A 13,545-nucleotide genomic window follows, 5' to 3' on the forward strand; every position below is an offset into this window, starting at 1 on the left:
ACATGTTGCGGAGCGGCTGGGCCCATGAGCCATGGCCGCTGAGCCTGCACGTCTGGAGCCTGTGCTCTGCAACAAGAGAGGCCACAACAGTGAGAGACCCGCATGCCGGAAGAAAAAAAAAAATTAAAATAAAAAGGTTACATTCAATGGTGTTTATAATAAACACATAATAACTGTATATATAAATATATATAGTGAGGGCATTAATAATACAAATAAAAAACATAATACTTGACATATAGTTTAATTTATATTTAACATGTTGTAGTCATTGTTTTTAATAGTAGTTTATTATTATTAAAATAATATTATACATAACTTGTGATGCTGTTTTATAGAATTTTTTAGCTTTCTTGGTGGTTTCAAAAAATTATCTTATATTATATTTATACCAGCTTAACAAAATAAGCTTCCTCTACTTTAAAGATAAGGAAACAAAAATGTCTTCAGGTTTAGTACCTTAAAAAATCATAGACTTAGTGGACAATAAAAATAAAATTTAAAACAGTATCATGGTTCTCCACTTGCAGTTCAACAGTTTTTATCAAGCCAATCCTCCCACCAAGAGCAAATAGGACAAATGTGTAACACACACACACACATGCATGCATACACACAGAAGCACACACAAATACAACTGTTTCATCACATCAGTGAAGAACATAGAAGTGAGCTCAATACACTACTCCCCGAAGGCATTTGCGAGACTTTTAAGCAGAGAGACTTAAAAGTCTGAACAACTTTTAAGAGTTGTTAAAGTCAGTTAAAGAGACTGAACAACAAGAATGAAGCAGCTTCTAAGAAACTGTGGAGCTAAACAGAGCTTTTGAGAGCCTCACACTACATGTATACTAAGAAATACCACCCAAACATGAAGTAAAGACCTGACATAAGCACCTAGGCTCACAATTTGGACTTTGAAGAACTTCACACTGAGAAGAGGAGCAAATCAGAAATAGACAATACATTAAAACATAGAAAACCAGTCTCTATGCACATGGGTTGCAGATATGTTTATATCTTTATAATGTTTGCCTGACAAACAGTAAATCTTTTGTGAAGGTATATAGCATCATGCAGCATCTCTATTGCTTACCTATACACAATTCTAGAATTCAATTATACATTATCATTCCAACACTGAAATATTACTGAGAGAAAAAAAAAGAAAGGAAGAGAAAATATCAATAAACATAAACTCATAGATGATCCAGATATGTGAGTTACTAGAACTGAAATCAAAAATTACTATGATTTATGTGTTAAAGAAAGAAGATGACAATATGTAAAAATCTACCAGAAAGGGGAAATTAAAAAGAAGTGAATAACAATTAAAGAACTCATGGCTTCTACTTCAGACCAAATTGAAGAAACATGAATCACATATGACATCGCACTGGAAACAATTTTATAAAGGAACAAAATATCAGAGAAAACATGATGTTTAAGACACTGGACATCAATAATGAAGGACAGTGATTCCTAAGAGTCAGGAATAAAACAAGGGAAGGCCTATAATTGCCCATATTGCTTCTTTGACAGAGATTCTAGGCTGCAGCACAAGAAAGAGGAGCCTGGGAAGAAACTAGGAGACACACTGCATTAAGGGCTGAAAGTCAGGGGAGGCCAAGGAGACTAGTGTTTTCAGGGCAGAGTACTAGAAAAGATAGAGCTACACAGAGAGAGGATTATACATGGGACTCTAGGTGTCTACAGAAGTCCAGCTCCCCTTGAGTATTCAACAGTGTACTGGTCAATACATGCTTGTAAGAAAACTGCCCAACATCTAAGAAGAAATAACCTGAAAGAATTAGAAAAAAAATAATGCTTATGAAAAAATAAAAATTAAAGTCAATGGATTGAAAAATATACCATTCTAACAGTAATCAGGAAACCTATATTAATTTCAGGTAGAGTAGACTTGAGAGGCAGGAAAGTTATCAGAGATAAAGAGGAGCATTGTATAATGATAAGGGAGTCAATTCTCCAAGATATAATAATCCTCAATATCTATGTGCCTAGCAAGAGAGTATAGAAATACATGAGGCAAAAAATTCAAGGAGAAATAGATGAATTCATTATTATAACTGGCTACTTCAAAACCCCTCTTAACAGAAATGTCAGACCCAGCAGACATAAAATCAGTAAAGGCATAATTGAATTTTACAACAGCATCAATAACTGAACTTAATGGGCATCTATAGACTAAAATTCATCCACCAACTGAATACATATTCTTCTCAGGCTCACATGAAACATTCACCCAGATGCACATCATTCTAGACCATAAAACACACCTTAACAGATTTATACTATGTCTGCCATAAAACTTTAATTAAATTAAAGTAGAAATATTAAAATAAAAATAAGCAGGAAAAGAAACAATAAGAATTAGAGCAGAATTAAATGAAACTGAAAACAGGAAATCAATAGAGAAAATCAATGAAACAAAAAAATGGTTCATTGAAAAGAACAATAAATTTGATAAGCCTCTAGACAGGCTAAGAAAAAAAGAGAGGACACAAATCATTACTATCAAAAATGAAAGAAGGGACATCACTTGAGAGCCCATGTATATTAAAAGGATAATCAATGAATACTATGAACAACTCTATGCCCACAGAGTTGGGAACCTAAGTAAAATGGACCAATTCCTTGAATGACACAATTTGCCAAAATTCACACAAGAGGAAATAGAAAATCTGAATAAATATATCTATCAAAGAAACTGAATCAATAATTAATAACCTTCCAAAACAGAAAGCATCAGGCCCAAATGAGTTCACTGATGAATCGTACCAAACATTTAAGGAAGAAACTATAGAAGTGGAAGGAATACTTTCTAACTCATTTTGTGAGGTGAGTGTTACCCTAATACTAAAACCAGACAAAGAAATCAGAAGGAAAGAAAACTACAGACCAATATCTCTCATGAACATAGATGCAAAAATACTCAATAAAATATTGCAAATCAAATCTTCCAATGTTAAAAATAATTATACACCACAATCAAGTGGAATTTACCCCAGGTATACAAAGCTGGTTCAATGTTCAAAATCAGCTAATGTAATTGATCACATCAACAGGCTAAGGAAAAAAAAAAAAAAAAAACACTTAGTCATAACAATGGATGTAGAAAAGGCATTTGGCAAAACCCAACACCCACTAATGACAAACATTCTCAGTAATCTGCAAATAGAGGGAAACTTTGTCAAGGTGATAAAGACTATCCTACAAAAAAAAAAAAAAAAAGAAAACATCCTAATTAATGATGAGAAACACAAAGATTTCCCATTAACATCTGGAACAAGGCAAGGATGTTAGCTTTCACACTGATTTTTCCATCACACTGTCTTACCTAATATAATAAGGTGATAAAAGGTATACAGAACAGGAAGAAAGACATAAAGCTTCTCTTTTCACGGAAGACATGATCATCTAAAAGAGAAATGAAAATCTGAAAAAGTCAACAACAGCAACAACAACAACAAAATAACCTGTAATTAACAAGTGATTATACCAAGGTTACAGGAGACAAGATTAACTTACAAAAGTCAATTGCTTTTCTATATACAAGCAATGCACAATTTGAAATTAAAAGCACAATAACATCTACAGTAGCACCTCCCAAAACAAAATATTTATGTATAAATCTAACAACATAAGTACAAGATCCATATGAGGAAAAATTCAAAGCACTGATGAAAGATACCAAAGAGATAAATGGGGAGATAATCCATGTACATGGGTAGAAAGGCTCAACATTATCAAGATGTCAGTCTTTTCCACTTGGTCTATAAATTCAATGCAATCCAAATCAAAACCCCAGAAAGTTATTTTGTGAATATTGACAAAATGATTTTAAAGTTTTTGGAGATACAAAAGACATAGAATAGCAAAAACAATATTGTTGAAAGAGAAGAACAAATTTGGAGTACAGATACTACCCAATTTCAAGACTTACTATAAGGCTACAGTAATCAAAGCAGCATGGTATTGGCCAAAGAACAGATAAATAAGTTAATAGAACAGAAATGAGCCCATAAATAGACATATGTAAATATAATCATCTAATCTTTAACAAAGTGGCAAAGGCAATACAATGGAGGAAAGATAGTCTTTTCAGAAAAATGATGCTAGAACAACTGAATGTTGACATGTAGAAAAAGTAATCTAGACACAGAGTTTACAGCTATACAAAAATTAACCCAAAATGGATCACAGATCCAAATGTAAAGCAAAAAACTATAAAGATTTTAGAAGATAGCAGTAAAGAAATTCTCTATGACCTTGAGTTTGGCTAAGACTTTTTAGATACAACAACAAAGCAACAATTTATGAAAGAAAGAATTGATAAGCTGGGCTTCATTAAAATTAAAATTTTCTTCTCTGTGAATAGAAAAGAAGACACTGTCTTGAATACAATTAAAAAGGCACAATTGTTAAGAGTCTTATTCAAAATGTAAAAAGAATCATTCTTATTCAAAAATAAGAAAACAAATGACCCAGTTTCAAATAGGACAAAGGCCTGAACTGATACCTTACCAAGAAAGATATACAGATGGCAAATAAATACATGAAAAGATGCTCAACATCATATGTCATCAGAAAAATGCAAATGAGATACAAATGTAGTGTGTTTCCACTACACACCTATTAGAATGGCCAACATCTGGAACACTGACACCACCAAATGCTGGTGAGAATATAAAGCAATAAGAATTCTTATTTATTGCTGGTGGGAATTCAATATGGTACAGCCACTTTGGAAAAAAGTTTGCCAGTTTCATATAAAACTAAACATACTCTTACCATATGATCCAGTAATTGTGCTTCTGGATATTTTCACAAAGGAGTTTAAAACTTATGTCTGCACAAAACCTGCATGTGAATGTTCATAGCAGTTTTATTTATAACTGCCAAAACTTGAAAATAACTAACATATCCTTCAGTAGATGAATGTGTAAAATTAACTGGTATATCCAGACAATACAATATTATTCAGTACTAAAAGAAATGAGCTATCAAACTGTAAAAAGACATGGAGGAACTATAAATAAATGTTACTAAGCTTAAGAAAACAATCTGAAAATGCTACATACTGTATGATTCCAACTACATGATATCCTGAAATAGGCAAAACTACAGAGACAGTAAAAACATCAATGGTTACCAAGGATTAAGTGGGAATGAAGGGATGGATAGTCAGATCACAGAGGGTATTTAGGGTACAAAGTTATGATACTTTTAACAAATATTTAAAGCAATTTGCAAAGAATCAAACTATCTCCAAATATTGTAACTATCCCAGAAAAAGATCAAGAGTATTTTTAGGAACACAAAATATACAGCACCTGAACAAGATAAAATTCACAGTGTTTGGCACTCAACTAAAAACATTGGCACACAAAGAAACAAGAAACTGTGATCCAAAATGAGGAATAAATTCAGCCAATCCAGACATATCCAGAATTAACACAGATGTTAGAGTTAGCAGAGAAAAAAATATCCCCAATAGTTATTACAACTGTGCTCCATACACCAAGAAGCTGGAAGTCAGATAGAGCATGTTAAATGGAGAACAAGATACTAAAATCCAAGTGTATGTGTAGAAATTAAAAATATAATGTCTGATATAAAATATAATACCCTGGATGAGATTAATGACAGCTTAGATATTGAGAAGAAACAGTGGTTTGAAGACAAAGCAAGAGATACTTTCCAAATGAAACACAAAGAGTAAAAGATTTCAAACAACAAACCAAAATAAGGATAGCATCAACCTAGGTAGTCAAGAATACAACTTCAATCATCCTACATTATGTATAACTGGAGTGTCTGAAAAAAAGGGAAAATATTTGAAAAACTGATGGCCAACTTTTTTTCCAAATTTAATGAAAATTGTTAACCCACAGATCTAAGAATCCTAACACACCCCAATCACAATAAACATGAAGAAAACTACACTGAGACATAATAAAATTGTTAAAAATCAGAATCTTCATCAGCAGACATATACCACAAAATATTTTTTTTTTTTTTTTTTTTTGCGGTACGCAGGCCTCTCACTGTTGTGGCCTCTCCCGTTGCGGAGCACAGGCTCCGGATGCGCAGGCTCAGCGGCCATGGCTCACGGGCCTAGCCGCTACACAGCATATGGGCTCTTCCTGGACCAGGGCATGAACCCATGTCCCCTGCATCGGCAGGCAGACTCTCAACCACTGAGCCACCAGGGAAGCCCTACAAAGTAATGTTTTGAAAACCTGTCAGGCAGGAAAAAAAAATAATGTGGGATGAAAATTGACTATAGTAAATGGAATTAAAAGCATTACAATTGGCAACTATGTGGGTATGTATATATGATTTTTTTCATAACATTTAAATATCTTTAAAAGATATTTTACTGTTCAAACAAAGATAATAGCATCATAATGTGACATTTATAACACATGCAAAAGCAAAACTTGGAACAACAATAATAACAAAGCCTGGAATGAGAGAATTGGAAGTATACAGTTGTAAAATTCTTAAACAGTATACGAAGTTCTATAATATCACTTGAAGGTGAAATTAAAGAGATACTATAAACTCCAAAGAAATCACTGAAACAACAAAACAAAAATTCATATCTAAAAATTAGTGAAGGAAATAAATCATAAAAATCACTCAATTAATCCAAAGTAATATAGAAAAAATGATTAAAAAGATATAAAAGACTAATGGAGCAATAGTAAAACATATACTGAAATGGTTCACTTAAAATTAACTGTATTAATGTTCACATGGTATCAAAGCCCCAAACAGAAAAAAGAAATTGTCAGATTGAATGGAAGAGGAACATCTAACTACATGATGACTGCAATAAGCCCATTTTAAATATAAAGAAATGAACAGTTTAAAAGTAAAGGAACGAGAAAGAAGATATACTATCCTAACACTAATTAAAATAAAGCTGGAATGGCTTTATTAATATCAGAAGTAGATTTCCCTGCAAAGAATCTTATCAGAGGTAAAGAAGGTCATTTCATAATGATAGAGAAATCAATTCCTTAAAACAAACCTAAGTGTTTATGGACCTAATAACAGAACTTCAAAATACATATGGCATAAAGTGATAAAACTGAAAGTTGAAATGCACAAATCTAAATTTTAATTGGAGACATCAACGAAAGTAGACAAAATCAGTAAAGATAGAAGACTTGAAGAGCACTATCCATGAATTTGTTAGAATTGACTATTATAGAAAAATATATGTGATAGCAGTGGAATACACAGAGATTTTCATAGATAAAATATAGCAAGGATTTAAAAAATAATAACCAATTTTACACAAACTCTTTCAAAAATCTGAAGAGAATGGAATACTTCTCAACTCATATGATATAAGCAGTACTCTAACAACAGAAATATACAAAGACGTTACACAAAAATAAAATCACTGACCAATATCCCTCATGGTCATCAGAGCAAAAATTCGTAACAGAAGTATAACAAAGGAATTCTTCAATACATAATAAACATAACATATCATGACCAAGTGGGATTTATTCTAGGAATAAAAAATTGTTTTAACATTTAAAAATCAGTGCATAAAATTCACTATATCAAAAAACCAAAGGGGAAGAAATCTGATAATCTCAATAGAGCGAAAAATCACTTGAAAAAAATCCAACAGCTATTCCTCATAAAAAGTCAACAAAGTAGGAATAGAAGATAACAACTTTAACCTGATAAATAATATCTATAAAAACAACAACAACAAAGCCCTTACAACCAACATCTTACTTAGTAGTGAAAGACAAATGAGTTCTTCCTAAAACCAGGGTGAAGCAAAAATGTCTGCTCTTACTCACTTCAATTCAAGAGAGGGGGTTGGGAGAAGAGAAATACATGAGGGAGATTAAGAAGTACAAACTTCCAGTTTCAAAATAAAGGAGTCACAAGTATGAAATATATAGTATGGGAATATAGCCAATAATTATGTAATGTCTTTTTATGATGACACATGTTTACTAGACTTACCGTGGTGATCATTTAGAAATGTATAGAAATATTGAATCACTATGTTGTATATTAGGAACTAACATAGTGTTGTAAGTTATTTATACTTTAAAAGCAAACTCATAGAAAATGAGATCAGATATGTGGTTACCAGAGGTAGCAGTGGGGTGGAGGGATGAGGAATTGGGTGAAGGCTGTCAAAATGCACAAACTCTCACTTATAAGATAAACAAGTACTAGGGATGCAGTGTACAACATGATGAATATAATTAACAGAGCTATGTGCTATATATGAAAGGTAAGAGAGTAAACCCTAAGAGTTCTCATCATAAGGAAAATTTTTTTCTATTTCTCTAATTTTGTATCTCTCTGAGATGATGGATATTCACCAAACTTATTGTGATAATCATTTCATGATGTATGTAAGTCAAATCATAAGGCTGTACAACTTAAAAATATACAGTGCTATATGTCAATTACATCTCAATAAAACTGGAAGGAAAGAAAAGTAATGGAGTTCTGATTCATGTTACAATCCAGATTAACCTCGAGAACATTATACTAAGTAAAATAAGCCAGACAAAAAAGGACAAATATACAAAGTATCGTATATGAGTTACCTAGAATAGTCAAACTCATAGAAACAGAGAGTAGAATAGTGGTCGCCAGGGATTAGGGAGTTACTATTTAAGAGGTACAGAGTTTTTAGTTTAGGATGATGAAAAAGTTCTGGAGATGGATGGTGGTGATGGTTGTACAGGAATGTGAATGTACTTAATGTCAGAGAACTGTACACTTAAAAATAGTTAAAAGGGTAAGTTTTATGCTAAGCTTTTTTAACCACAACAAAAATAGTTAAAAGACAAAAAAGTACGTATCATATAGCTAATTAAAAAAAAAAAAATCTAAGGGCTTCCCTGGTGGCGCAGTGGTTGAGAGTCTGCCTACCAATGCAGGGGACACAGGTTTGTGCCCCGGTCTGGGAGGATCCCACATGCCACGGAGTGGCTGGGCCTGTGAGCCATGGCCACTGAGCCTGTGCGTCCGGAGCCTGTGCTCCACAATGGGAGAGGCCACAGCAGTGAGAGGCCCGCGTACCGCAAAAAAAAAAAAAAAAAAATCTAGAAATTGAAAATTGTTCTATTGTGACGTAAAGCAGGTGGTTGCTTGATGAGGGAGAAAACAAGAAAGTGGTTATAAAGATGCACAAGAAAGTTAGAGTGTAAAGAATATGTTCATTGTCTTGATTTTGGCAATGCTACAAGTTACACATATAGCAAAACACCAAATTATACACTTTAAATATGTGCAAATTATTTTATGTCAACTATCTCTCAATAGAGATTTAAAACTAAATTTTAAAAAGGAAGCTATGGAATTAAAAGGTATGACAACTGAAAATAAAACAATAGATGGGTTTAAACTCAGTCATAGAAGAAAATACCATTAGTTAAAAGATGTCAGAAGAAAATAAATGGAGGCATGAATAATAAAAGGATGAAAAATTTAAAAAAGAGTAAGAAACCTATGATATATGATAAAAAGTTTTAACATATGCAAATTAATTATCAATTAACTAATGATTAATAATTGAATTATTTATAATTGCAGCACTGAAAGAGTAGAAAGAGAGAGATTGGGTTTAAAAGAGATAGTGGCTGAAAATTCTGTGCAATTGAAAAAAATCAGTCAAGCCACATTCAAAAAATATTACAAACTAAGTAGGATGAATCAAATAAAATAAAATGTATGTACATCAGAGTAACACTAGCAAAAAACAAGATGAGAAAAAGTCTTAAAAAAGAGAAAAAAAGACATATTACATTCAAAGGAACAATAATAAAACTAAAATAAGACTTCCCAACAGAAATGATGGAAGCCAGAACAATGAAATATATTAAATAAAATTCTAAATGAAAAGAACTGCAAATATAAACAAAAACAGTAAGCATGTGTACACACACATATACATTTATATGTTTCTGTATATAGGTATATATTTGGTTAATATCTGTATATTAGGACATTAATATACATATACTATGATAGGTTTAATATGTATATACATATATGATTAAAAATTGATTTACAGCAGTGCACACAAAAGCATCAGAATTTATATTTGTTCTTAGAATATTCACCAAAATTGATCACATATTGATCTATAAAGAAATTCCCAACAAATTTCAAAGCACTGAAACCATACAGAGCATTTTTTGTGTTAACAGCGGAACTGAGCTAAAAATAAATATTCAAAATGGATGAGTAGAAAATTCCCAACTATTTGGAAATTAAACAATACACTTATAAATAACTCAGTTTGAGGGTGTATTTTCAAAATATATAACAAATGAAGGTTTTGTATTAAAATATGTGAAGAGGTAATACAGATCTATGGGAAATAAAAATTTCAATAAAAAAAGTGAGCAAAATACTACACAAACCAGGATAACCAAATATCCAGTAAACATGAAAATGTATTCACTTTTATCAGCCATGAGGGAAATGTAAATTAAAACTAGATGTGCTCTGACTACAGCCCCCCAACTAACATAGCTAAAATAAAAATATCTGTTAAGGTTTAGTGCTGGTGAGCATATAGGTCTGTCATGCATTGCTAGTGGAGTGCAAATTGTTACAACCACTCTTAAAACTTGGCATTACCTCCTGAGTTTGAAAATATACATACTCCCTGATCCTGCAAATCTATCTCAAAATATACATCTGACCTAAATGTGTAAATATGTTCAACAAAAACGTATACTGAAATGTTTATTAGCAGCACCAGTAAATGTTAAAGGTTGGAAAATATCTACGTTTCTATCAACTGTAGATTAGATAAATAAATTGTGGTCTACTTATAAAAATAAGGTACTTTTGTTATATGCAACAACACATACAAACATGAATACATCTCACAAACATAATATTAAGTGAAAAAAAAGTAAAAGCATCTATACTTTATGACTCAGTGTATACCAAGTTCACAAGAAAACTACTCAGTGTTGATAGAAAAGAGCATAGTGGTTACATTTGGGGAGGAGAGGGTAGTGATGGGGAGGGGTTCAAGGCAGGCTTCTGAAGAAGTAAAATTCTATTTTTTGGCCCAGAACATGGGTACACAGTTATGTTCAGTTTGTGAAACTGCATTGAATTGAACACTTGTGATTGTGTGCATTACAATGTGTATGCTATACATCATTAAAATCTTAACTAAAAGAAATAACCCTATCTTTCTGGCTCCATATCTTATAGTCTTTCCCTTAAAAGTCTGTTTTGCCTCAGAGCTCATGTGTAGATGAGATCTAAATGCAAGAATGATGATCATCACTAACAAAGGTTAATTAATAGCCTATCTCTGTGTATTTTCTTTTTTTTAGGGTCTGTGACAGCAGTAAAATTCCATATGTGATGCAGTCCTTATCCTCTTGAGTCTTACAGTCAAGTTGGGGAGAATTTTGTAAAATAACAATAAAAGTGAAGATACACATATCAAATAATGACATTTAGTGACAGAAGAGAATATAAGCATTTATAGGTAGAATTTAGTGACAGAAGAGTTACAGCAAGAAGGTCAGTAATCAACTTACATTGGATACAATAAAAGAAGACTTTAAACAGAAGGGAGATATTTTGGGAGGCAGGATTTATAGCCTAAAAATATTTTGTCTTAAGTTAGCTACCATTGCCATATGCATAACTGCAGTTCTTTGTAAAACTTTCACATACACCAGAAAATAATTTACTAGTTAAATGTCAGATTATTCCTTATGTTAAATAGCCCTTCAAAGAAACCCGATTGTATAGAAACTAATAGCACGTAAATGCTGGATAATCACAATTATCAATATGTTTTTCTTAATATTAAGATAAAAGGAAATCGCCCTTTAAATCAAAGAGTTATCTAATTGCAAGGGTAATTGCATGTTAATTAACATCATGAACGCTGATTATTAAAACAGGGATTGATGTTGTAATATTATGTGGAATAAGAGCATATCAAAACCTTGGGTAATGGAAATTTACATTTATGAGATGCTTATGCTAAGCTAGGTATAGCAATATCAAGCTTATAATGGCAACAACAATATTATAGTGCACAATAATCAGAAATATAGTGGTGGAGGAAATTTGGGCTTTGTATGTAATACAGAAAGATGACATATATCAGGAGCAGGTGAGTTTTACAAGAAGTTTAAAACTCACAAGAGTTCTTTCTGATGTCTTTTGAAAGTCAGTTGCTCCAGAGAAGAGCATGATAGCCAGAAGTTTGATCACTAAAGGGTTGAAAACTTGCAGAAATGAACATTCATTGCACAACCATATTTTCATCCTTGTCATGCTTCCTAGCAACTATGTTTCAAGGTGCCCAAAGCATTTTGAATCACAAATCAAATGCTTTTCTAACAATGTATGTCCAAGTCAATAGAGTTATTACCTACAATTATAATTAGAAAATGATGAGGATTAAATGCGTTCTAGTTCTCTAAAATTTAGTAGTACTATATATGTTTGTGTGTGTCCTTATTTTCAAAAACAAAATGTACTAGAAAAGGAAAAAACCAGTTCTCTCAACCCACCATCCTAAAGAAAACATTGACATAAAAACTAAATGAGGCAACATCTCACAATATCTATAAATGCAGAGTGCCATATAATTATGAAAAAAGCATTAGGAATCTATACCTTTTCCACAATTGGTAACATAATAAATCAGAGCAAAAAGAGATTTGAGAAATTTCCTTGTTAAGTGCAAAAATTTTACAAATGGGGAGACTCATGCCCAGATTGGGGACTTACCTGTCCAAGGCTTCACAGCCTCTTTGTGGCAGAGAGAAGCCCCAAATCTAGGCCCCCTAATTCCAACCCATGTGTTATCTTTCTATCAAATCAAACTTCTGATGTTGACTTACAGTGTGAAGTTCAGAATAAAGTTTTTACAAACATATATATGTATATACAAGTGGAGCTCAGATCCTCATTCTTGAGCAAATGCCTCTGGGACTTCTTCTAATGCCCCTCCATGCATTCACTCCTCCACCCTGTAAACCAAGTAATTTGTTTACAGACTGAGTGCAGAGAACTTCGTACAGGTCAAGGGTTTTAAATACAGCAAAGAGTAGTATCTAATGCTGAACATTTTTAAGAATTCATTGTGTTGCTGTTTTAGTAATGAAAACTGTTAATAATGGTAAATAAATGTACCATTTCCCAAGCAATCTGTAATGATATAGAATAATTAATGCTGCATTTCTTTGCTTGAAATTGGTGTTAATTAATTCATCTGCCTGGTAATTTCTTCATTCTGCTTAAGGATTTTTTTTCCTTATCACACTGTTATTGATTTTGTTCAATAATATTTTAAACAAAATATAATCAAATGATAACCCAGGCTACTGCAAATCACATTTAGTAAGTCCAGTGAAAGACCATCAAATTTTCATGTGAGTCAGTGAAATAATTAAACACATTTTATATATGGTATGACTAGTGAGTGAGGCAGGACATGCCTCTTTTTTTTAAAGCTATCCTTGGTTTGCAAAA

This window comes from Monodon monoceros, unplaced genomic scaffold (genome assembly GCF_005190385.1).
Source record: "Monodon monoceros isolate NGI ecotype Baffin Bay Population unplaced genomic scaffold, NGI_Narwhal_1 Super_Scaffold_16, whole genome shotgun sequence".
NCBI lineage: Eukaryota > Metazoa > Chordata > Mammalia > Artiodactyla > Monodontidae > Monodon > Monodon monoceros.